The sequence below is a fragment of the Somniosus microcephalus genome, chromosome 19 (assembly GCF_052327205.1).
Source record: "Somniosus microcephalus isolate GS21.2 chromosome 19, FLI_Smic_1.0, whole genome shotgun sequence".
In the NCBI taxonomy this organism is placed as follows: domain Eukaryota; kingdom Metazoa; phylum Chordata; class Chondrichthyes; order Squaliformes; family Somniosidae; genus Somniosus; species Somniosus microcephalus.
In genome coordinates this window covers 4,813,536-4,840,209 of record NC_141005.1, presented here as the reverse complement: position 1 = coordinate 4,840,209, position 26,674 = coordinate 4,813,536, and the positions used below count along the sequence as shown (strand labels likewise).

The 26,674-nt window shown below is 44.8% G+C and overlaps 1 protein-coding gene across 1 annotated transcript in view; it reads right to left on the bottom strand.

Annotated features, from left to right (window-relative positions):
- The window catches only part of pitpnm2 (phosphatidylinositol transfer protein, membrane-associated 2), a 395,812-nt gene that overhangs the window by 300,245 nt on the left and 68,893 nt on the right, over positions 1–26,674 (bottom strand). The window contains exon 2 of the mRNA XM_086011868.1: positions 13,487–13,592. The gene's annotated coding sequence lies outside the window, so the exon portion shown is untranslated. The remainder of the gene's footprint in view (positions 1–13,486; positions 13,593–26,674) is intronic.

Sequence of the window (26,674 nt, the reverse complement as noted above, 5' to 3'; positions counted from 1 at the left end):
CTGTTAATCTGAAATAAAAACAGAAAATGCTGGAAATACACAGCAGGCCAGGCAGCTTCTGTGAAGAGAGAAACAAAGTTAACAGGCTTGATTTTATCAATGGGGACATGATGGAGGTGGGACTCCCACTTTTTGGGTTGTAGTCCCGCCTCCATCGACTTGTGGCCAACCCACGCTATTTTCCCTTGATTGACCTTGTTAAGCCCGCCCAGCGGGCTCAGCAGGCCAATTAAGGGACACCTGGTTACTGGTGACGTCAGGGATTGACATTTCATCTGTCAAGAGCTTTTGACAGGTGAAAAATCAGCGCTTGACAGCTCTGTGAAGCTGCCAAACACTGACAATCTGTCTTCTAACTTGAGTCCTTCTACTCAGACTCAGTTAGAGATCTCTCCAGACCAGAAAGCAGAGGCTGCAGCTTTTGACAGTTCAGCAGCCATTCTGCTTTCTGTGCCGGTGAGCTCAGGGACTCCCGAGAACTGAAGGAAGGAAGCCTGCAGGAGAAAGTAAAGGTAAGTAAAACTTATTAAAACACTTCACACTTACCTCACACACTTACCTCTACACACAAGCACCAATCACTCACCTGCACAACGGACATCTCGACCCCCCCCAACCCCTTCAGGCTGATGGTCCGCCTCGCTAACTTGCCGTGGTTCGGAGCTGTCGGGAAGCCCACACTTCAGGGGTAAAAATAGGGATTAGGCAAGTTAATTGGCACTAATCCCCTTCCCGCCTCGGGGAGGCGGCTCCCAGCACAGGTCGGATACCCGCCTCCTGGGACATTGGCACGGAGGCAGGTTGGGGGCGGGATGGGTTGCTGCCCCCCCGATTCTGCAATTTTCCCACCACTCCCGCCGCCACGGGGCTTGGAAATTCGAGCCCAACGTTTCAGGTCGATGACTGTTCATCAGCCCAGTTCCAAATCTCGGCACTCAAGTGTAGGCACAAACTGCGACTTAGTGACCCCCTACTGGCAGCATATTTTCTACTGATCAAAGAGAGCTGATTGGACAATTAGTTCTTTGCATTAGTAGAAACCAGAAAGGAAGTTTACTGTGTCTCTAATTTGAGTTGATAAAAGGCGGACTTCACACTAGCTGCTGTTTCAAGGAGGCCAGTGAAAAGTAAAAACCATTAGGATGACCAAGAGTTTATCCCACTTACCAGGAAACTGGCCAGAGTGTTCAAGGCTGCTACCCTTAACTGTACTTCTGTTGTGAGCACACTGAAACTCGCAGTGCGACACTGGCACAAAATGTAGTTTAGTGGCAGCCAGAAGCGTAAATGATAAAAGATGTTCCTGAATTTAATCCTAGGAGCAGGGAAGATCTAGAGATGGTTTTAATGGACACATTTGAGATTTTCAATAGCCTTATATACAATCTCCAACAACCCTAGTATAGCAAACAGCAGTTGGATCTGCATGCCAGGAGCAGTAGTTGCAGTGAGGTGGAAGGCGGTGAGCAGAGGCCAGGCACTTCTACTTTGGAAGATGAAGAGTTAAGTCAAGCTGCTCTCTCAAACACTAACTGGCTAACTCAAGACACTGATCGAGCACTTCTGGAGGATAGCTGCTAGCCGCAGAGCCGGCGGGGGGCGGGGGGGGGAGGGAAGAGAAAGGGGGAGGGAGACAATAACAAATTATTAAACTTATTTTTGTAAATGTGATGCGATGAAACCAATTTGCACATTAAGAAAAATGTATCGGAGTCATTAGATCTGATGACAATGCTTTTAGAGTATCAGCCGTGGCTCAGTGGGCAGCACCCTCGCCTCAGTCAGGGGGTTGTGGGTTCAAGTCCCACTCCAGAGAGTCGAGTACAAAAATCTAGGCTGACACTCCAGTGCAGTACTGAGGAAATGCTGCACTGTCGGAGGTGCCGTCTTTCGGACGAGACGTTAAACTGAGGCCCCATCTGCCCCCTCAGGTGGATGTAAAAGATCCCAGGACACTATTTTGCAGGGGAGTTCTCCCCGGTGTCCTGGCCAATATTTATCCCTCAATCAACATCACAAAAAACAGATAATCTGGTCATTATCACATTGCTGTTTGCGGGAGCTTGCTGTGCGCAAATTGGCTGCCACTTTTCCTACATTACAACAGTGACTACACTTCAAAAAGGTACTTCATTGGCTGTAAAGAACGTCTGGTGGTTGTGAAAGGCGTTATATAAATGCAAGTTTGCCTTTCTTTCAATTTTGATGATGCCTTTTTAATCAAGGTTCATTGTCACTGGATGAACAACAACGTACATTTTTTTTGCTTAAAAACCCCAGAACAAATCATCAGTTTTACTGACACATGAAGGGCTGGCTTAACTCAATGTGCTCATTATGGAATAGGATTTTAAAAGTGATACATCAAGTTGACATAAATATATTGGACTTCATCTGACCTCGGGATAGGTTTGAAGCTGCTTTATGGTTTGCTATGGCTTATAAACACAAGAACAAGAACTGGGCTGAACTTTATCTTCACACACAATACAGTTTTATTTAAAGGCTGTAGTAGTGGGGACCACGCAGACAGTTCTCAGTGTAGAATAATAAACAACATTTCCGCCACTCAGCCTGTTCAAATGGTTCCTTAGAGATGGAAAATACCGTAGGTATTTTTTAAAATTCTATATGAATCTGAAATATATTACATCATTTACAAATCTGAACTGATGTAAGAAAAGGAGACTGACCATCAAGTAACTTTAAAGTAAGCTTTAAGTAACTTATAAACACACTATATACAAGAGAGGTCTTTACCATGCCTCTGGTAGAAGCCTCTTACAATACTGAACAGACCAGTATTTATACCAGTCCAACAGGAAGTGACATTTACAGGAAGTGAGGTATGTACACAGTTCATAGTTCATAGTTCACAGGAAGTGATGACATAACTTCCCGGAAGTTAGCATTTTTATCACATTCTTCCCTCCTGCAGGATTAGGAGGCTGTGGTCTACCTTTTGGTCCGCAGCCGCCGAACAAGGAAGAGTCGTACCCGTTTGGATTCCCGTCGTAGAGGGTCGCTGGTCCGCTTACATGCGGTTGGCCATTGGTCAGAGTCTGTGTGGCCTGGATTGCCCTGTGAAGGGTCGGGGAGATCATGGCTTCGAGTGCGAGCCCCAATAGGTTCAAAGTCGGACTGCCTCTGTTCAGAGGGAGGTGCAGAGCTGGTCTGTGGCGGATCAGTACTTTCATGCACGGTACTGGGAGGGTCGCAACCTTGAGCACGGGGTTCTGCCGGCACCAAGCTAGTTGGTGTCCGATCAGGATCCTGGAGAGGGGTACCCGATAGGTCCCAAGAGTTTCCTGGTGAAATGCCATCACCCGATGTCCCACTAGGTCCTGGTGGGCAGGGAGCCAGATCCCGTAATGATACGGTAGATTCTCGGCCGTCGGAATATCGTATGTTTGCATAGGTGGGGTTGGCATCGGTTAGTTCGACCTCGTCTACAAGAGGGTCATTTTTAGACGTCCGAACGTATCTTCGGAGTAATACAGGTCCAGGAGTAGTTAGCCATGACGGGAGTGATGTTCCATGAGATGAGCGACGCTGGAATCCAAAGAACCGCTCATGAGGTGTAGTATTTGTGGCTGTAGAAAGCAGGGACCGTATAGAGTGCAATGCATCCGGAAGCACTGTTTCCCATTGCTGGTCTGGTAGGCCCCGAGATCTTAAAGCGAGACGTACGGAATTCCAGATGATACCGTTATACCTCTCTACCTGCCCATTTCCGATGGGATGGTATGGTGTTGTTTTGCTTGCAGCAATTCCCCGTTCTGAGAGGTAGTCCTTGAGTTCCCTTGACATAAAGGATGGACCCCGGTCTGAGTGAATATAAGCCGGCATGCCACAGAGAGAAAATACCTGCTCAAGGCAGCAGATTACTGTGGACGCCAGCATATTGGAGCAGGGGAAGGCAAACGGAAAACGTGAATATTCGTCGATCATGGTGAGCAAATATGTGTTCCGAGTTGAAGAGGGCACTGGGCCCTTAAAATCGATGCTAAGTCGTTGCATCGGTTGGGTTGCATGTATGAGTATACCATCTGAGGGGCGGAAGAACTGAGGTTTTAATTCCGCACAAAGCCGGCATTCTGAGCATATTTTCTTTACATCTCCAGTGGAAAAAGGGAGATTCCGTGATCGTACGAAATGTAGCATGCGCGTAACGCCAGGATGACACAAACCATTGTGGACATCCATGAGAGTGGAGGATGACATAGTGGAGCAGAATGCCCGTGTGAGGGTGTCCGGGGCCACATTCTCCTTGCCAGGCCGATAGAGAATGGTATAACCAAAAGAGGCCAGTTCCATCCTCCAAAGTTGTATTTTATTATTCTTAATTTTGGTTCGTTTTCGATTATCGAGCATGAAGGCGACTGATCGTTGGTCCGTGATCAATGTAAAGTGCTGGCGAGCTAGAAAATGGTTCCACTTCCGTACTGCCTCTATGATGGCTGTGGCTTCTTTCTCAACCGGAGGATAATGTAGCTCGGCACCTTGTAAGGTCCTGGACATAAATGCTACAGGACGACCTTCCTGATTCAGAGTAGCCGAGATCGCCACCTCCGAGGCATCACATTCAACCACGAAAGGGAGATTCTCATCGATGGAGTGAAGAGCCGCTTTCTCCAACTGTTTTTTGAGAAGGTTAAAGGCTGCAACAGCTGCTGTTCCCAGTGGAAATGATCTAGCATGCAGCAAGGGTTGGATTTTGTCCGAAAAATGAGGAATCCATTTAGCGTAGTATGCAAACAGACCGAGAGCCCGACGTAAAGAAGCCGGATTCTTAGGTGACGGGAGCTCTTGGAGCGGGCGAAGTCTTTCTGGGTCTGGCTTAATGATACCATTGCCTACGCAGTAGCCAAGGATGTTGATGGTCGGTTGCGACTCAACAGATTTGGATTCATTCAGGGTCAAATTACGGCGATGGAGGGCATCCCGAAATTTTTGGAGGTTGGAGTCGTGTTCCTGTTGATCGTGACCTGCAATGGTAATGTTATCAAGATAGGGAAAAGTGTCCCTTAGGTTTTCCTGCTTAACCAGGCCATCCATTGCCCGTTGAAAGACAGCCACTCCATTAGTAACCCCGAATGGGAGGCGACGAAATTGGTACAGCCGTCCATTAGCCTCAAAGGCTGTGTACTGCTTATCTGAGACCTTCAAGGGTAACTGATGATAGGCACTTTTTAAATCGTAAGTTGAGAACACTTTGTATTCGGCCAGTTTATTAACCATATCATCAATGCGTGGCAATGGGTAGGCGTCCAAGTCGGTATATTGATTGATGGTTTGCGAATAATCGATGCATAGTCGCTGTTTGTGAGGTTTTAGAGGGTTCTTGACAATGACGACTTGAGCCCGCCAGGGCGACGAACATGGTTCAATGATATCCTCTGCTAGAAGTCGAGAGATTTCAGCCGCAATAAAAGATTGGTCTCCCTGATTAAAGCGCCGCGATTTCGTTATTATCGGTTGGCATTGAGGCGGAATACTGGCAAATAATGAGGGTTCATCAAGTGAAGCTGCTGATAATGCACAAAATGGTAATTTAGATGGTATATTAGAAATAGTAAGTCCGGGTTTGGATCCACCAAACTCAATGGTGAGTTTCTTATGCTGTTTTTGGAAGTCCAGCCCTAAGAGGAGATCACTACATAAGTCTTTGAGCACTGAAAGTCGGGTGGAGGGATACATACGACCATGAAGTGTCATATCAACAACACAAAAGCCAGAGATTCTGGTATTAAGTGATGACTGGGCCATCGCAATTGCCTGGTCCGATGGGAAGACATGTAGTTTCAATTTCGCAACAATCTGTTCCTTAATGAAACTATCAGTACTTCCTGAGTCAATTAAGGCATCTAAGGTATGCCCTTTAATTGAAATTTTTGTGGCTGCCTGAGACAGGTTCTGTGGGCAAGCAGCTGTAATTGGTGTCGTTGCACAGAGAGTGGCTAAAACTCTCGGTGTGCTTCTTCGGGAGAGAGCTCGAGAGGAAGCTTGATAGGTCCTAGCTGGAGCATCTTGATAGGCCCTAATTGGGGCAGCTCGGTAGGCCTTAGCTGGATTGGCCCTCGTAGAGGCCCTTGATAGGCAAACTTTAGCAAAGTGTCCTTTTTTCCCGCAATAACTGCAGATTGCATTGCGAGCAGGGCAGGTTTTCCTAGGGTGAAAAGCATCTCCACAAAAAAAGCATTCCTTCCTAGATTGCCAAGAGGCTGCTAAAGTGGGGTCGTCCTCCTCTTCTTCATCAGAATTAGATTCCCCCATGATAGGGTTCACCTGAGACCGCTTGAATTGTCTGGTTGCAGCTACAGCAGCAGATCGAGATCTGGGCAGCTGATAGAGGTCTGCATTTCTCTTTGCCAAATCCAGTGAACAAGCTAGGTCAAAAGCTTTTTGTAGCTCAAGTGTTTTACTTTCTAGTAGACGCTGGCGTATAAATGGAGAGGCAATCCCGCAGATGAAAGCATCACGAATCATTTCTTGGCGGTACAGCTCAGCTGAGGCTGCCTGAAAGTTACAATCTACGCTGAGCCTGCGAAGTTCTTGCAGGAATTCGTCAATTGATTCCCCTGGCCCTTGTCGGGCTGTGGCCAGTAGATGTCTAGCATAGACCTCATTTGGGGTCTTCGCATACAGTTTCTTAAGTGCCCGAATCACCTCTTCGTAATTATCCCATTCATCAACATATTCGAACACTTTTGGGGTCACATAATTGACAAGTATCTTCAATTTAGCAGGAGCATCCACTTTACATTCATCCAGAAAATTCTCAAAAGTACGATACCAATGCTTCCATACCCTGCCAGCTGCTGGTGTATTCGGGTCCAAGTCCAGACGAATAGGTCTAAGGATTTTATCCATGATGGGTGGTTCCCTGGATCCTTAACTTCCGAGTTTGTCTGAAGGTCTAGTATTTGTCAGTGTAAATACTAAGTTACTTAAATTGATGTAAGAAAAGGAGACTGACCATCAAGTAACTTTAAAGTAAGCTTTAAGTAACTTATAAACACACTATATACAAGAGAGGTCTTTACCATGCCTCTGGTAGAAGCCTCTTACAATACTGAACAGACCAGTATTTATACCAGTCCAACAGGAAGTGACATTTACAGGAAGTGAGGTATGTACACAGTTCATAGTTCATAGTTCACAGGAAGTGATGACATAACTTCCCGGAAGTTAGCATTTTTATCACATGAACTATGGGTCATGCTTAGCAGTGTTCAAATAGCTATACGGGGCAACATGACAAAGTGCCAAACGGTTACTTTCGAGGTAAAGAAATTACAGCATTTGATGGAAAATAAAACAGAGGGTTATCTTCCTCCAGATTTTGCAGTTAATAGAGATTTGGATTTTTGAAGGCAGTGACTAATTTGCAGTGTTCTTAAACTAGATAGTATCATTAAAAATCACCAGAACTTTACTGATTTGATTCATGTCTAGGCCCAACGTGAACACACCATATTAAAAGAAATGATTGTATCTTACAATAGAGCCGAACGATATGAGATCTCATTCACTGGCCTCTCACCAGCAATACACATCCACCCTTTTGGAATTAGAAGTTCTGGGAGGGTGGAATTCAGGCAGTGGCCATTGGCAAAATAGAGTCTGGAGGCGATAGAAGCGTGGATAAGGGTTTCTGCTGTGGCAGGGTGGGGAAGGAGAGAGGACCGAAAGCAGGCAATGTGGCGACTTCACAGGTGAGCGGGATGACACTACCGCTGTAGGCCTGATCACAGATGGCGACAAGACAGGCTACAGGGAGGAGGTAAGAGCTCTAGCAGAATGGTGCAAGTACAACAACCTCTCCCTCAACATCAGCAAAACAAAGGAGATGATCGTGGACTACAGGAAGCGGCAGGGGGAGGGACACGCCCCAATCTACATCGAAGGGACTGAGGTGGAGAGGGGTCAGCAGCTTCAAATTCCTGGGTGTATTCATTACGGAGGACTTAATGTGGTCCCATCACATCGACGTCGTAACCAAAAATGCATGCCAACGCCTGTTCTTCCTCAGGAGACTGAAGAAATAAGGAATGGCCCCCCAGATTCTCACCAACTTCTACCGGTGCACCATCGAGAGTATCCTGTCCGGTTGCATCACTACCTGGTATGGCAACTGCACCGCCACAGACCGCAAGGCTCTACAGGTGGTGGTGAAAGCTGCACAACATACTATAGGAATTAAACTACCTGCTGTCCAGGATATCTACCCCAAGAGGTGCCGGGGGAAGGCCCTGAGAATCATCAAAGACGCGAGCCACCCAAGCCACAACCTCTTCGCCCTGCTCCCGTCTGATAAGAGATACCGAAGCATACGGTCTCGTACCAGCAGGTTTCGAAACAGCTTCTACCCCCAGGCCATAAGACTCATGAACGAATAATTTATTATTTATTACTGTTGTTTTATTTATTATTACTGTATTTCTATTAGTATTTTATCATTGCTACGCCATATTTATTTCAATGTTGGGAGGACTCGTAAAAATCAACATTCCATTGTGCAGTACACACGGTTGCTGCATATATGACAAATAAAATTGAATTGAATTGAATTGGTGCAGGATAGGACATCAAGTTTGGAAGCTTAGCTATGGGTCAGATAGGTCGTCATGTTTGTGCAGTCTGATTAAGCCTGAGTGAGCAGCCAGCGAGGGTAATGGAGTCAGTAGCAAGGAAGTGGAGTATTCGGTGGGGCTGAAAATGGAGGGTTCAGGCTTCCCAATGTTCCTCACACCGCTTCACTGTCAGACAAACAGACCGACAGCACAGTGTGGTTCTGGGGTGGGGCGGGGGGCGGGGCGAAGAGATTGGTGGAGAGCTGGAGCTGGTTCTCATCAGCATACACATGAAGCTGACCGTACCTCTGAATCACATCAATGAGTAGCCATGTAGATAAGACAAGCCGAGGATGGAGCCTTTGGGAACTGCGGAGGTGAATACACAGGGTTGGAGGAGCTGTTGATGGGGATGCATTGGCTGCGTTGAGTGGGTGGCAGTAGATCCAGACAGTGAGCAGTGCCATGAAGCCGAGTAAAGCGCTGGGTTTTCTCTCTCTCCCTCTGCCACAGCTCCAGTAACTAGTCAAACAAATCCGTAATTCATTGCTTTAATATGGAAGTACAGTCAGCCTCTTCGCCATTGTTTAAGCTCAGCCACCAGCAGTTTGGAGACAGGTTTGCTTTACGTGTGCACGTCATTAAAAATTGCAGGGGAACATGTAACTTTAGATTAAAGTTGCAGCACTGTCCTCTTCACCTTAATCATTTCCTACACAAGAGCTTATTTTGCAGTTTCAATGTAATTACTTCTCATGTATTATATTTTAATTGTAATCTAATCTGCATTCCATACCATGTCCCTGAATAGCATAAAGGACATGAATAAATCTAGCCACCTTCCTCACTCTCACTCACATATTAAGAATTCTTCCTTTGTCTTCCCCTCCTGACCTCTATTCTCTATTAAAATGACAAAAGGATTCGATAGGGTAGATACAAAGAAACTATTTCCTCTGGTGGGAGAATCCAGAACAAGGGGCACAATCTTAAAATTAGAGCTGGGCTGTTCGGGAGTGAAATCAGGAAGCACTTTTTCCATACAAAGGGTAGCAGAAGTCACTCTCCCCCAAAAGGCTGTGGATGCCAGGGGTCAATTTAAACTTTCAAGACTGAGATTGACAGATTTTGCCGGCATGGTCTGGTTGGGCCGAATGGCCTGTTTCTGTGCCGTATATTCTATGTCATTTTTTTTAGGTAAGAGTATCAAGGGACTTGGAGCTAAGGTAGGTAAATGGAGTTGAGGTACAGATCAGCCATTATCTAACTGAATGGTGGAACAGACTCAAGGGGCCGAATGGCCTACTCCTGATCCCATTTTCCTATTTTGTTTACTTTGCATGCACATTTTGCCAAATAGTTTAAAATGTTTTTATGGAAAAAACTTCAAAGAAATATTACACTATTTGTGGGTGCCAGTTGCTATTGAATAATAAGCCAGTAGGTGTGCATTTACCTGTAGTTTGCTCTATTGTAAACTCCATATAAACTCTGCTACGTCAGAACTTTTGTTTGAAGGTGCTGTCAATACAAAGATTTCTGTGGGATTTCTGTGCATTATTTGCTGCTGGAAGCTTCCTTTGGTACATGAACAATTACAGCAGTAGCAGTCCTGAAGTTTGGCAGCCACATCCCTCAAGAATATAAATTATCCCTTCCCAAGCTGTGTTATAATGGGGCAGTAATTCCTCCCCAAACGCATGAGTACGGAAGGGGTACTCACGCGTCTGGCCGGAGGAAATGCCGGTTTTCAGCATGCACAGCGCATGCGCTGAAAACTGGCATTTCCTCTCCTCTAACCCAAGAGGTGAAGAGGCTAGCGCGTGCGCTGTAGAGGGCAGCGCGTGCATCTTGGATTTCCTCTGTTTTGGGGGATTTGCGCATGTGTAAAGGCCTCCGGTCTTCACGCTTGTAAAAAGCACACGTAAGTATTTATTTTTACAGGTAAGTGGTGTTTTAGTGCAATTTAGAATTTTTTTCCACAGGTTTATTATTTTAAAGAATCTACAATAAGGTAAGTTTAGTTTTAGACCCTTTTTATTAAAAATTTATTTTTTCAAAAAAAATTGTTTAAATTATTTTTTTTAACTTATTTATACTTAATTTAATGATTGGGATGTTTTTTAAATTTTTATTTAAAGTTTAAATAGTGTTTTGGGCCCCCGTAGTTTTCATGAGTTTGACAGCTATTACTCTCAAACTCATGAATGAACCTTCCCCTCCCCTGATTGGTTGTACAGTGCTCACCTGATCCCAGCCAGCACATCGCACTAACTACGCCGCTGGATCAGGTAAGCACAGCGCGCTGACATCTGAACCGGGCCAGGGACAGGAAATGCAATCAGGCCCGGGCTTCAGATGTCAGCGCGCCGGGTGAGTGCAGATCGGGGGCTTGCACGCGCGGCAAGCCCCCGATCCTAATTTCAGGGCCAATAAACCTTTTAAAATTCTACTACAGGATTTTGTTAAATCATATAAAGTACTACAAATGAGATTCACAATTGTTTAAGGATTACCTGCAAATATGAGCAGAAGTGGAGCATTTCGAACACCACATTCTCCACATGATGCAGGTACAGGAAACTTTGGTTTATCCGGAGGTTAACTGTCCGGAATGCTCGATCCACCGGCAAAATTCAGGAGTCGGTTCAGTAAGTTTTTTTTCTTTTTGTTGCTTTTTTTTTCACCAGTCAGGCTCTGCAAGGTCTAGCTAAAGCTGTTGCTTAGCTACAGAGACGCTTGCAAGCTACAGCCGACTGTTTAGAAGCTGTTGCTAAGCAACAGGGTTTGTTGCTAGATACGGAGCTCAAAAGCTCCGTATGTTTTAACATTTGCACTGGTTTGTCCGGCAGTTTTGATGGGACGGCAACAGCTCGGTCCCGTCGGTGCCAGATAGCACAAAGTTTCCTGTAATAGATTTTGTTCATATTGAATACAATTTTTTTTTTTTTTTTTATAAAGAAAACGTGGTTTCTGTCTCGATAGAAAAGCTAAAAGTATAACGAGAATTACTTCCTTTGCAAAAGTATGTAGAATTTAACAGGATCTCTCTCCATTATACAGCTTAAGACATTTTTAAACCTTGCGTTGCTATAATTTCTAACTTCCTTTATGCAGCACCATCATACATCATCCTCTTGTTGTCAACTTACCAACCAGCTACTGCTTGGTAAGATGCACAGAGTCACAATCAAACCACATATTCAGCACGTAGATAAGATCTGTAAAAAACAGTCATACATATTTCCTCTGCAGCTTTGAAAAAGAACAGCTAAATAACTGAAATAAAAACTCTCTCGTTTAGGAAATACTGCTATTCTACACAAAACCCCGAGCATCACTGGAGTGATTTTGCAAACATCTTCATCTGAGATATGTTGTACGTGAGGAACGTACAAGGCAAACCCTTGTACTGCCCCGTGCATTTTAAGATGGCTACTACCATTACTTATATCCTCAATAACGAGTTTGTCCTAAGCGATGTCTCAAAGTAAACCACAGTGACATTTTGAAAAGTAAGCTTCCATCAAAAGGAACATTGATCAGAACAAGCCAAGTAATACATGCCAGCACTGTCCTAGATTTGGTCCCTGGTCTGATTTGAGTCAGAGAATCTGAGCCAGGGCAGCAGTGGGACAGACTATTGGCTTCAGTCTGATTCGAAATGCTCCCAGGAGGACGGGCATGAGCTTGGGGCCTGCAGGCCAGGAATTACTCAGGCTGGCAACGCGCAAATCAGCTGACGAACAGGGAGAGTGGGCAAGCAGGAGAGGGAACAGGTACACAGCCACAGAGGAGAAAACTGGCAGGTGGGGAAGGAAGCGGGGAGCAAACTGGGAGTGTGATGCTGAAGGGAACGAGCAAGGGTAGCAAGATGGGTCACCAGAGCTTCAGCACAGTGTAGCCAAGAGGAGATGGGAAGGGGGCTTGAGGAGGAGGGAAGGGGGCTTGGGGAGGAGGGAAGGGGGCTTGGGGAGGAGGGAAGGGGGCTTGGGGAGGAGGGAAGGGGCTTGCCGTGACTGATATGGGCTGTCACTAATTGGGAGGAACAACAGCATCAGCAAAAAAAACACAGGCAACAAAACCCAGTGCAATAATTTCAGAGAATGCAGAGTTGTTCTTCAGCACTGCAGAAAGGAGCACACCTGAAATACTAACCTGTTATCCCTCTACAAACGCTGAATATTTCGCTCTGTATTTCAGACACTTTCTGATTTCGTTTCAATAATTTAAACTACATCCAAGTGTGTCGGCTTTGATACTCGGCAGTTTCAGATAGTTAGCTTTGGCAAAGAAATTGAGCAATTTGTTTGCTCAGTTTTTTGCTGCTAACTTCTTTTTCCTCGATACTTACTGACTGAATCAAACTACTTTTGATTCATTCATGTCTAAGTATTAGTGTGCAAGTGTTTATTTCAGCCAAGCATTAATTCTTGCCCTACATACTTGTAACGCCATGAGGTCACACACACATAGTTATACTGAGCAATTACAATGATGAGGAAACAATTTTAGGTCAACAAAACACTTAACATTATTTATCGAAGAACATTGTTTCAAACAGGAAGCCTAGCTCAACTGTGCAGATGGAATTACAGTACAGTAGCGAGAGAAAAGCCTTAAATCAGTATAGAGTTTCTGTTCGTACCAGTAAATTATTGGACCATAGAATCTCATTGCTCACTACCCGATATGTAGCCTGTTCTACACCAGGATTGAATTAGTTAATACAGCTTTGTGAAACAACTAGTGAACAGCAGAGAGAAGACAATGTTACTGTGTAGAACAGATGCCTGGCGTTACAAATTTGTGTAGCTCTACACTGTGTGCTCCTTCACCTTCCTTCACCACAAGACAGCTATCAAAAATTGACAGGGAAGACGGTAGAGCTTCAGAGTACAGCTACTTACCCTGGTTGTACCCAACTTTCGCTCGGTTTCAAGAGGAGGAGGAAGTCAGAGAGGCATCACTGACTTGTCGACGTCACAACAGCTCCCTTGTGTACATTGTAAGTGGCTGAGGAAATAAGCCCAGACAACATGGTTACTGCTGTTTACTTTTACTGTCGGGAAACACTTACACAATTAAACAAACACAACTTTCCTCCCTCAGTTTAAACTTGGAACAGCACTGATCCTGTAGTGTATGTACCCGTCTACCTTTAAGAGAACTATTGTATGTAACCGTTCACCTTTAAGAGAACTATTTTAGGTGTGGCACTACTTTGTTTGGCTTCTGTATACGGTAATACCGACGGTGACCACACCAGTATATAAGTGTTGTGCCAGGAGTTATTGGGCAGATTCGCCCTGACCTTCGAATAGTAAAGTCCTGTTTTAAGTTACTCTTGGAGTCTGTGTATTAATTAACTAAACAACCCACAGACTTTACAGATCCCATCAATGTCTCTCCCAGATGCCATCTCAAGCGTAGTCAGGAGGTCCAGAACTTCCACGTACCCCTTGACCTCGAGCAGAACTTCCTCCCGCCCATCAATTCCATTACCAAGACCACTTTTTTCCATCTCCACAACACTGCTTGCTTTGTCCCACCTCTTGCCCACCATGGCCTAAACCCTAGTCCGTGCCTTTAACCACTCGATCCCAACTTCTCGAATGCCTCCACAAAATACAAGTCCTTCACAGCGCCATAGCCCAAGGCCTCTCCCACACTCCGCCGATCTTTGGTGGTCCTCCTTGCCCCAGTAAATATCCTCGATACCAGAAATGCGAGGGTATAACTATCAGGAAAGGATGAACAGGGAAAAGAAAAGGCTGAGGGGTGACCTATTAGAAGTCTTTAAAATTATGAAAAGTTTTGATGTTGTGGATACAGAGAGTGTGTTTCCACTTGTGGGGAAGAGCATAACTAGAGGCCATCAATATAAGCTGGTCACCAAAAAATCAAATAGAGAATTCAGAAGAAACTTCTTTACCCAGAGAATGGTGAGAATATGGAACTCGCTGCCACAGGGAGTGGTTTAAGCGAATAGTATAGATGTATTTAAGGGGAGGCTAGCTAAGCATATGAGGGAGAAGGTAATAGAGGGTTAAGCTGATAAGAGTTCGATGAGGAAAAATGGGAGGAGGCTCGAGTGGAGCATAAACACCGGCATGGACAGGTTGGGCTGAATGGCCGGTTTCTGTGTAATCCTAGGTAGTCCTCGCATTAAAATCCCTCCATAAGCCTCACCTCTTCCTACATTAGTGATCTCTTCCAGCCTTCTGTCCCACCTGCACACTTCTCTCTTCTGTTACCAGGTTATTCTTGTGACCTATTACCTTCACTCTACCATTGAGCTACTCATTCCATCACTATGCCTCTGGAACTCTCTCTTAGATCCCTCTGCCTTGCTAGCTCTCTTCCCCCGCTTTCAATAATCTCCCCAAAACCTTCTCTTTGACTGTGCTATTGCCACTCACTCCAACCTTCTTAGAATCTCCTTCTGTTTGACATTCATTCTTTTCCTTCCATTCTGTAAAGTGTTTTGAAATGTGTGAGAAGAGCTATAGAACTGAAGGTACCCAGCTGTTCCAGAATAGAATTGTTCCACTAGAATTTATTCTCAGAGAATTACCGTTACATGGCGGAAAAACTTAAAAATAAACTTTTTTTTTTAACCAATAGTTGAAGACAAAAGTGTTGAGGGATAGATGGTGAGAAAGTGAGGAGCTTCTCTTCCGGTACGCCACTGGCCAGGCACATTTGTGAAATGACGTTATGGAGAATGATTTGTTTTAGAACTGCAGGACACAGAATGTGCTTCTGATACGTTTAGCTCCTCTGTTAGATCTGCACAGAAGAGATGTGGGATCAGTGGTATTGATGCTATCACAGATCGGAGGGGTGGCTTCACACACTGGAGCCCGAGGGGTTGTACCACAGGATGGGGGAAGCATATTCCTTCATCCTCTACAAAGTGAGTGGGCTCAGTGATCTCATCATCGGGAAAACACTGAGCAGAGGCCCAATTTTAAAAAAAAATTTGTTTATGGAATGTGGACTTCGCTGGCAAGGCCGGCATTTATTGCATTCGAGAAGGTGGTGGTGAGCCGCCTTCTTGAACCGCTGCAGTCCGTGTGGTGAAGGTACTCCCACACTGCTGTTAGGAAGGGAGCTCTAGGATTTTGACCCAGCGACGATGAAGGATCGCCGATATACTTCTAAGTCAGGATGATGTGTGACTTGGAGGGGAACTTGGAAGTGGTGCTGCTCCCATGCGCCTGCTGCCCTTGTCCTTCTAGGTGGAAGAGGTCACGGGTTTGGGAGGTGCTGCCGAAGAAGCCTTGGCGAGTTGCTGCAGTGTATCTTGTAGATGGTACACACTGCAGCCTCGGTACGCTGGTGGTGGAGGGAGTGACTGTTTAAGGTGGTGGATGGGGTGCCAATCAAACGGGCTGCTTTGTCCTGGATGGTGTCGAGCTTCTTGAGTGTTGTTGGAGCTGCACTCATCCAGGCAAGTGGAGAGTATTCCATCACACTTCTTACTTGTGCCTTGTAGATGGTGGAAAGGCTTTGGGGAGTCAGGAGGTGAGACACTTGCCGCAGAATACCCAGCCTCTGACCTGCTCTTGTTGCCACAGTATTTATGTGGCTGGTCCAGTTAAGTTTCTGGCCAATGGTGACCCCCAGGATGTTGATGGTGGGGGATTCGGTGATGGTAATGCCGTTGAATGTCAAGTGGCGGTGGTTAGACTCTCGCTTGTTGGAGATAGTCATTGCCTGGCACTTGTGTGGTGCGAATGTCACCTGCCACTTATCAGCCCAAGCCTGAACGTTGTCCAGGTCTTGTTGCATGCGGGCATGGACTGCTTCATTATCTGAGGAGTTGTGAATGGCACTGAACACTGTGCAGTCATCAGCGAACATCCCCATTTCTGACCTTATGTTGGAGGGAAGGTCATTGATGAAGCAGCTGAAGATGGTTGGGCCTAGGACACTGCCCTGAGGAACTCCTGCAGCGATGTCCTGGAGCTGTGATGATTGACCTCCAACCACCACAACCGTTTTCCTTTGTGCTGGGTATGACTCCAGCGAATGGAGAGTTTTCCCCGATTCTCATTGACTTCAGTTTTACTAGGGCTCCTTGATGCCACATTCAGTCAAATGCTGCCTTGATGTGTAGGGCAGTCACTCTCACCTCACGTCTGGAATTCAGTTCCTTTGTCCATGTTTGGACCAAGGCTGTAATGAGGTCGGGAGCCGAGTGGTCTTGGCGGAACCCAAACTGGGCATCAGTGAGCAGGTTATTGTTGGATAAGTGCTGCTTGATAGCACTGTTGATGACACCTTCCATCACTTTGCTGATGATCAAGAGTGGACTGATGGGACGGTAATTGGTCAGATTGGATTTGTCCTGCTTTTTGTGGAAAGGACATACCTGGGCAGTTTTCCACATTATCGGATAGATGCCAGTGTTGTAGCTGTACTGGAACAGCTTGGCCAGAGGCGCGGCTAGTTCTGGAGCGCAAGTTTTCAGGACGATAGCCTTTGCTGTATCCTGTGTGCTCAGCTGTTTCTTGATATCACGTGGAGTGAATCGAATTGGCTGAAGGTGGCTTCTGTGATGGTGGGGACCTCAGGATTAGGCCGATATGGATCATCCACTCGGCAGTTCTGGCTGAAGATGGTTGCAAACGCTTCAGCCTTGTCTTTTGCATTCACGTGCTGGGCTCCACCAGCATTAAGGATGAGGATATTCATGGAGCCTACTCCTCCCGTTAGTTGTTTAATGGTTCACCACCATTCATGGCTGGATGTGGCAGGACTGCAGAGCTTAGTTCTGATCTGTTAATTGTGGGATCACTTAGCCCTGTCTATAGCATGCTGCTTCCGCTTTTTAGCATGCATGTAGTCCTGTGTTGCAACTTCCCCAGGTTGGCACTTCATTTTTAGGTACGCCTGGTGCTGCTCCTGGCATGCTCTTCTACACTCCCCTGGCTTGATGGTAATGGTAGAGTGAGGGATATACCAGGCCATGAGGTTACAGATTGTGGTGGAATACAATTCTGCTGCTGCTGATGGCCCACGGCACCTCATGGATGCCCAATTTTGAGCTGTTAGATCTGTTCTGAAGACAGGACTTCATCTCCACAATGATTGTGCGGTGGTCACTGCTACCAATACTGTCATGGACAGATGCATCTGCGACAGATAGATTGGCGAGGAAGAGGTCAAGTAGGTTTTTCCATTGTGTTGGTTCTCTCACCATCTGTTGCAGGCCCAGACTGGCAGTAATGTCCTTCAGGGCTCGGTCAGTAGTGCTACCGAGCCACCCTTGGTGATGGACATTGAAGTCCCCCACCCAGAGTACATTCTGTGCTCTTGCTACTTTCAGGTGGTTTTCAACATGGAGGAGTACTGATTCATCAGCTGAGGGAGGGCGGTCAGTGGTAATCAGCAGGAGGTTTCCTTGCCCATGCTTCACCTGAAGCCATGAGACTTCATGGGGTCCAGAGACAATATTGAGGACTCCCAGGGCCACTCCTTCCCAACTGAATACCACTGGTGGGTCTGTCCTGCGATGAAACACCCTCTCTATTGACTCTCCAGTCTCTACACCCAAGCGGGTGTTTATCCAAACTGTACTCAAACCTCTGCTAATTCTTTTCCTACATAGGCTGTTTTGAGTGTGGCCTGGATAACTCCCCCTTCAGATCTTCCTTTTCACCTATGGGAAGATGGCTGGCTTCTGTTACTCAGCTCCCCTAGCAGCAGTGTGGAGTCCAGGAACTCAGCAGTGTAGAAACATAGAAAAATAGGAGCAGGAGTAGGCCATCCGGTCCTTCGAGCCTGCTCTGCCATTCAATATGATCATGGCTGATCCTCTATCTCAATACCATATTCCCGCTCTCTCCCCATACCCCTTGATGACTTGTGTGTCTGGAAATCTATCCATCTCCTTCTTAAATATATTCAGTGACTTGGCCTCCACAGCCTTCTGTGGTAGAGAATTCCACAGGTTCACCACCCTCTCAGTGAAGAAATTTCTCCTCATCTCAGTCCTAAATGTCCTACCCCGTATCCTGAGACTGTGACCCTCGTTCTAAACCCCCCAGCCAAGGGAAACATCCTCCCTCCATCCAGTCTGTCTAGCCCAGTCAGAATTGTATACGTTTCAATGAGATCCCCTCTCATTCTTCTAAACTGTAGTGAATACAGGTCTAGTTGACCCAATCTCTCCTCATACAACAGTCCTGCCATCCCAGGAATCAGTTTGGTGAACCTTCGCTGCACTCCCTCTATGGCAAGTATATCATTTCTTAGGTAAGGAGACCAAAACTGCACACAGTACTCCAGGTGTGGTCTCACCAAGGCCCTGTACAACTGTAGTAAGACATCCTTGATCCTGTACTCAAATCCTCTTGCAATGAAGGCCAACATACCATTTGCCTTCCTAACTGCTTGCTGCACCTGCATGTTTGCTTTCAGTGACTAGTGTACAAGGACACCCAGGTCCCTTTGTACATCAACATTTCCCAATCTATCACCATTTAAATAATACTCTACCTTTCTGTTTTTCCTACTGAAGTGGATAACTTCACATTTATCCACGTTATACTGCATCTGCCATGTATTTGCCCACTCACTCAACTTGTCTAAATCGCCTTGAAGCCTCTTTGCATCCTCCTCACAACTCACAATCTCACCTAGTTTCGTGTCGTCAGCAAACTTGGAAATATTACATTTGGTTCCCTCATCCAAATCATTGATATATATTGTGAATAGCTGGGGTCCAAGCACTGATCCCTGCGGTATCCCACTAGTCACCGCCTGCCACCCCGAAAAAGACCCATTTATTCCCACTCTCTGTTTCCTGTCTGTTAACCAATTTTCAATCCATGCCAGTATATTACCCCCAATCCCATGTGCTTTAATTTTGCACAGTAACCTCTTATGTGGGACTTTATCAAAAGCCTTCTGAAAATCTAAATACACCACATCCACTGGTTCTCCCTTATCTATTCTACCAGTTACATCCTCAAAAAACTCCAGTAGTTTGTCAAACACGATTTCCCTTTCATAAATCCATGTTGATTTTGTCTAATCCCGTTAATATTTTCTAAGTGTCCTGTTATCACATCCTTTATAATAGACTCTAGCATTTTCTCTACTACTGGCGTTAGGCTAACCAGTCTGTAGTTCCCGGTTTTCTCTCCCCCTCCTTTTTTAAATAGTGGGGTTACATTTGCCACCCGCCAATCTGCAGGAACTGTTCCATAATCTATAGAATTTTGGAAGGTGACAACCAATGCATCTGCTATTTCCATGGCTACCTCTTTTAGAACTCGGATACGGATTATCAGGCCCTGGGGATTTATCGGCTTTCAGTCCCATTAATTTCTCCAGCACTATTTTTTTTACTAATATTAATTTCCTTTAATTCCTCCTTCTCACTAGGCCCTTGGTTCCCTAGCATTTCTTGGAAGTTATTTATGTCCTCTTCCATGAAGACAGAACCAAAGTATTTGTTTAATTGCTCTGCCATTTCCTTGTTCCCCATTATAAATTCTCCTGTTTCTGACTGTAAGGGACCTACATTTGTCTTCATTAATCTTTTTCTTTTTACTTACTTGTAGAAGCTTTTACAGTCCGCTTTTATGTTCCTTGCAAGTTTACTCTCATACTCTATTTTTCCCCTCTTAATCAATCTCTTGGTCATTTTTTGCTGAATTCTAAACTGCTACTTTTTCTGGCAATTTTATATGACTCCTCTTTGGATCTAATACTATCCTTAATTTATTTTGTTAGTCATGGGCCACTTTTCCTTTTGTGTTTTTGCGCCAGAAAGGAATGTATAACTGTTGCAATTCGTGCATTCGTTCCTTAAATGTTAGCCATTGCCAATCCACCGTCATGCCTTTTAATGAAGCTCCCCAATCTATCATAACCAACTCACTCCTCATACCTTCGTGGTTTCCTTTGTTTAGATTTAGGACCCTAGTTTCGGATTGGACTTCTTCACTTTCCATCTTAATGAAGAATTCTATCATGTTATGGTCACTCTTCCCTAAAGGACCCGCACAACAAGATTATTAATTAACCCCTTCTCATTGCACAATATCCAATCTAGGATAGCCTGTTCCCTAGTTGGCTCCCCAACGTACTGGTCTAAAAAAAATCTCGTACACACTCCAGGAATTCATCCTCCACAGTATTATTGCTAATTTGGTTTGGCCAGTCTATATGTAGATTAAAGTCACCCATGATTACTATAGTACCCTTGTTACATGCATCTCTAATTTCCTGTTTGATGCCGTCCCCTACATTACCACTACTGTTTGGAGGCCTATAGACAATTCCCACCAATGTTTTCTGCCCCTTGGTGCTTCTTAGCTCCACCCAGACTGATTCTACATCTTGATTTTCTGAGCCAATATCCTTTCTCACTATTGCTCTGATTTCATCCTTCACTAACAACGCCACCCCGCCTCCTTTTTCTTTTTGCCGGTCCTTCCTAAATATCGAATATCCTTGGATATTCAGCTCCCAGCCTTGGTCACCCTGCAGCCAAGTCTCCGTAATCGCAATTATATCGTATCCGTTTACATCTATTTGCGCTGTTAATTCGGCTACCTTATTACGAATGCTTCGTGCATTCAGATACAGTGCCTTTAGATTTGTCTTATTACCATTCTCTCTTACCCGGACCCTATTTGTTAGTGCCCTCCTTTGTTTGTACGCTCTGTCCCTTCCTGACACAATCTGGTTATCCTTATCCCAATCACTTTCCTGCACTGCTTCCTTGTCTTTTCTCTTTAGCATTCTAGATTTCTCTCCACCGGGGCCCTCCCCCCACCCCCCCTATTTAGTTTAAAGCCCTATCTACCTCCCTAGTTATTCAATTCGCTAGAACTCTGGTTCCAGCATTGTTCAGGTGTAGTCCGTCCCAACGGAACAGCTCTCTCTTTCCCCAGTACTGCTGCCAGTGCCCACGAATCGAAACCCACCTCTCCCACACCAATCTTTGAGCCTTGCATTCATCTCCCTGATCCTATTGACCCTATGCCAATTTGCTCGTGGCTCAGGTAATAATCCAGAGATTATTACCTTTGTGGTCCTGCTTTTTAATTTAGTCCCTAGCTGCTCAAAGGTAAGCCCATGTATCCCACTGCCATGCTGCTCTAATTTGCTGCTACACTAATATTCTAGCAGGTGGTTCCAAAAAACAATACTGCTGTCCAAAACAATGAACAAGGCCACTTCTTACTCTCCAACCGCAACGACAAGGTTACAGAGGAGGGCAGTGTAAAAGCAGTTTGAATGTTTTAGGAATAGTTCTGAACCATATGCAAAATATTTACAAGAAAGATTCTTATTTAAGACCCCCTAAATATAACACAGATTATACTATGTCTCAGCAACCTGTTCTTCTAAGATTGGTTTCCTTTAATATAGCCACACATTGCATTCAATCGATGGTCATGGTGGACTTAAACAAGACGATGTCAGGCGCTTTGTTCTGTGAGAAGTCAGTCAGACAGCTCGCAGAAGGAATTTTAACAGGTACCCACCAACCTCAAACTGTTGACTGGCTGACGAGCACTTGGTCCTCGTGAATTTTCCACTCCGGTAAGTTGCGATAGGGTTAAGGGAAGACCTGGTTAAAGAACACCTTCTGGGGATTTCAAGCAGCAGGTCCCATTGTATTGCGATCATTGGTCTGCACTGCAGGTTCTGGACCAGGGTTAGCCCACTGGAAGATGGTGGCACCTGTGGTCATTTATTGCTAACTGATGTGAACAAAGTGCCATCCACAACACAACAAAGGCTGATGGTCACTGTAGCTGGGCCCGAGCTAGCGTCCAAGATTTGGTGCCATTCAGCCATGTGAGCAGCACAGCATGGAAGATCAAAGCTTCGTCTAAAGGCTAATTGTTCTACTCCTCTGCCGACGTTGCGAAATGTTGGATAGGACGGATGTGGCAAGTCAGTCTTCTGTTCACTGCTACAGTAATGTCAATATTGTCGTGGACTCTGCCACCAAGGTAGACGAACCATTTGCCATTCGGACAATCAGCAAAGACACTGCTGATTATAGGCCAGTGGATTCTCAATCCAAAATTGCCAGTTCCTTTGAAGAGAGAGCTGAGGTGAGGGTCTCTGGCAGATGCTGCTCACTTCAACAGAAATGGCCGTTATATCAGTATAACACAAATCCACAATGAAAGGTGTAACCGATGTGAATTCCAGCCAGTGACCAGTCATCCTAATAACTACACTGAAGAGTTGTGGAACCATAATGTATCCTTGATGATCCCCAACGGTGAGAAACATTATGGTTATTTGGTTCCCAATGTAAATACAATGAATGGTGTCAGTGTACAACAATTGAAAAGCATTTGCAGATCTTTACTGCTGACTGACTTGGGTGTGCCAGCAAATGACGAGTGACGTAATGAAAAGCCTTTTCAAGGTCAACAAAGGCGGTGTAAAAACCGTGATTCCTTGTCGTGCAAAACACTGTTGAATAAAAGGAGATTTCAAATCTTCTAGCTAGGGTGTATCATGCTGCACCTTTCTGTTTTCAGAAGCCAAGAGACCGCACTGTCAGAAATTTGCCATCAACACTCACCATCTGCAATATTTAAATTTTCCAAATGCTGTGTATATAAGAGTCCACCCATGAGGGTGAAAAAAAATTAAAAGGCAGTGAAGAGGGTGTCTCCAAGGGCAGGTTTTAAGGAATGATACTATAGTGATACTGTAGTCTTTGAACTAAAAGAAACCTACTGGGACAAAAACTGCATTCAATATACAGGTTACATGCCTCATACTACAATGCCTTAATAATACTGAATATTTTTATTCGAATGAGTTTAAAGATGATGCTTTGAGATGTACTGTGAATGGGCGCTCTGCGACTTTGTTAGAATTTCCTGGAACAAGTCCACCCGAAAATGAATTCACTTCTTCTCCTCAACTCCCTCCCCCAGTGGAAGATTTTGCCGTCGGCTGTCAGCAGATTGAGCCAAACATCACTGCATGTACTGCACACAGAATTATTAACAGCATTCAGGCTGTCATATTGTCATGTTATCCTGGCAAGAAACAGACTTTCCAGAAATCAAAGCATTATTTCACTTAATCTTCCATTTCTTGAAAACAAAATTGCTTTAACTATTACAGTGAGCAACATCCACAAATGAATACGTAAACTCAGAATCTTAATCATTGGAAATAATACAAAGAAGAATCATTGGCCCAGAAATGACACCGTGTGAAATCAGTGTGTGAATGCCTAAGCATTTGTCTGACATTCCCATCTGTTGTTTTAGTGGAGGCGTTGATCCATTTATTTTAAAATGGGTTAAAGCCGGCACTAAATTGCAATAGATGAATTTCAGACGAGCACAGTCAGCTTTCGCGTGCTACTATTCCCAAGGCTTAATATCAGCACTAAAGCAGAGCCATTTAATGATACACTTGATTCCCCACACAACCATTTCATGATTTCATCTGTCATCAGGAGAGAGAGGGGAGAGAGGTTGAAAATGTTTTTTTTAAGTCATTGAAGTGCAATTTGATAAATGAGTCATCACAGACCATCTCAATTAGTGCCCTGGAGGAAGGAGCCAGAAATCAATTGTATCCCTGGACTCCTGACTGGGGAATGGTTTGCAAATAATAAAGAGGGGGAAAAAAAATAAGACACTTAACAATTGAGGCATAATATAATTAAGACAATCCTGGCTGAATGGCATACTCTTGTTCCTATTAGGTAAGGATATCAAGGGATATGGATCAAAGGCAGGTAAATGGATTCGAGGTGTAGATCAGCCACAATCTAATTGAATGGCGGAACAGACTCAAGGGGCTGAATGGCCTACTCCTCTTCCCAAGGTGCAACTTCAGTTGTGACATGGCTCTGGCCCCTCAGTTGCCTATACAATGAGAGTTTGCAATCTTAGCTAAGCCACGGAAGAGGGTGGTTATAAGCAAGGGATTTCTCAATAGATAAGACCTGGTAACTAGGTTCTCTCTTATAGAAATTCCTTCACTCCACAACATCCCACAGAGCAGCGCAGGCCGAGGTACGGCAATGGTCATTGGTACAATGAAATTGTTCTCTGGATGGGTACAATGACACGTGACAAAATTCCAGCGGAAGGGGGCAGGGAGCACAGTCCACCAGGAATCAGAGGGGAGATGCCATGACGGCCCTGGCTGGGGGCGGGGGTGGAACGGTGGAAGGAAGAGTGGCAAAAAGGTATCGATTCACTGGGAGGTGTAGCGCAAGTTCGGGTCCAGCGAGAGGCCTGTTTTATCTTGGTAACTCAAATCAGAAGCTGGGCGGGCTCAGCCAAGTGCAATAAGTAGGCAAATTTAAGCATCACAAAAATAGCTTGACAGGAGAGTGTTACAAGAAGTAAGTATTCCACTTACAAGGAGTGCACACTATATGCAAGACTATGTATATTTTCTGTGCCTATCATACAAATGTTTGAGATCTGTGTCCTACTCGCAATTCAGAAATATCACACAACAAATACCCAAGATCGACAGCATAACTTCCATCCCCTGAAACCCATCTACAGGTACCTTCAGTCTGGAGGAACAAGGAGTCTTTAAAACGACTGCTAACACCATTCCATTATTCCTATTCCACATGAAACAATTCATCGGGTTCAATTATTTTATTGGTAGTGCCCTCCAAAAGGAGGTACTTGTGGTACTGATTTCTGCCTGGTGACACGGAGTTTTCCGGTGCCACCGCTACTGGTCCAGGCATGGCACAATTCAAGTAGACAAGTTGATCTCCCTGAGTTTTTCCTCTTCCACCACCAGTCCAGCTGAGACAAAATTCACTGTACAAAGCGACAGCACATCTTGCTGGTGGTGTAACAGCACTGTACTCAGTGGTGCATCCTTCACTTTGAATGCTCCGTCCAATCAGGGATGGATGGGCGGCGCAGACACGATGGGCCGAAGGGCCTCTTTCTGTGCTGTAAAACTCTATGACTCAACCTTTGCTTTCCCTTTTCCAACACTTCCCACAGATGTTGTATACACTTTTTTAATTTTATAATTATTTGCCATGGCATGCATTCTCTCATTTAAAAAGCACTTCAAAATATTTTATGATTAATTAATATTGCCACACAAATTCATTACACGAAAGTAGTAAAAATAAAAATGGATCCTTGCAACACTGATCTTCATTTGTAGCCATGTAATCAGCAGCCAATATCTCTGGTCATTAATTGTCACTGGAACATACGCTGATTCAATACTGGAACATACACTGATTCAATATAGTCAAAACAGCAGCCACTGAATCGCAAATTAAATGTCATAAGTAATTTGAAATAAACATTAAAAACTGCAACACTAGCATGACTCACCTGCTCCAAGGGACAGATGTCAGAATAATTTAACATGATGGAAATATTCAGTTCTTTCACTGAAAAATACGTGGTTGCATAAAAACAGTTATTTTTAGATCGAGTTGTATCGACAGTGAAGTAATTCTGTCCGCTGTAGTTAAAGAATAATTCAGCCCCAACTGCAACTGCGGGCAAGCTTAAAGGTCACTTAACCATTACAGCTAAAGCTGTGTTCATTTGTGTTTAACAGAACAAGACTATGGTTTTCCGAAATTTCAGTCAGCTTTCAAATCCTAGGATACCAGCAACTCACTATTTTCCGTTCCAATTTCACAACATTCAGCAGTACTGGGACTGCACGCAGCCATTTTGTCTCAAAGGCAGTACTCTAATGGGCTGGGCTGAAGCACTTAATGTTCCTAATGCATTGAGCTGTAAAGCTATCTTCTACTTCACAGAACAAAAAATATTCATTTTGGAGACATGGACAGTCGGTATTTTGCTAATGAACTAGAGCAGTACAGACATCTAAAGTCTCTCACATTTCCAGTCACAATCGTGGTTTTTAGTAGGGAAAAAAATGACCTCTTTGATTTTTGTCATTAGACTGGTCCAGTGAAATTCCCATTTCTCAGGGCAATTGGTTTTCATAATGTAGGAATGCACAGGGCCGGAAAAGACCATTCCAGTCCATCTGGCCACTCAGAGTTCAAAATCAGAATACAGTTCACTATATCCATATCCCTCAATTGACTTTCTTAACTATGGAAC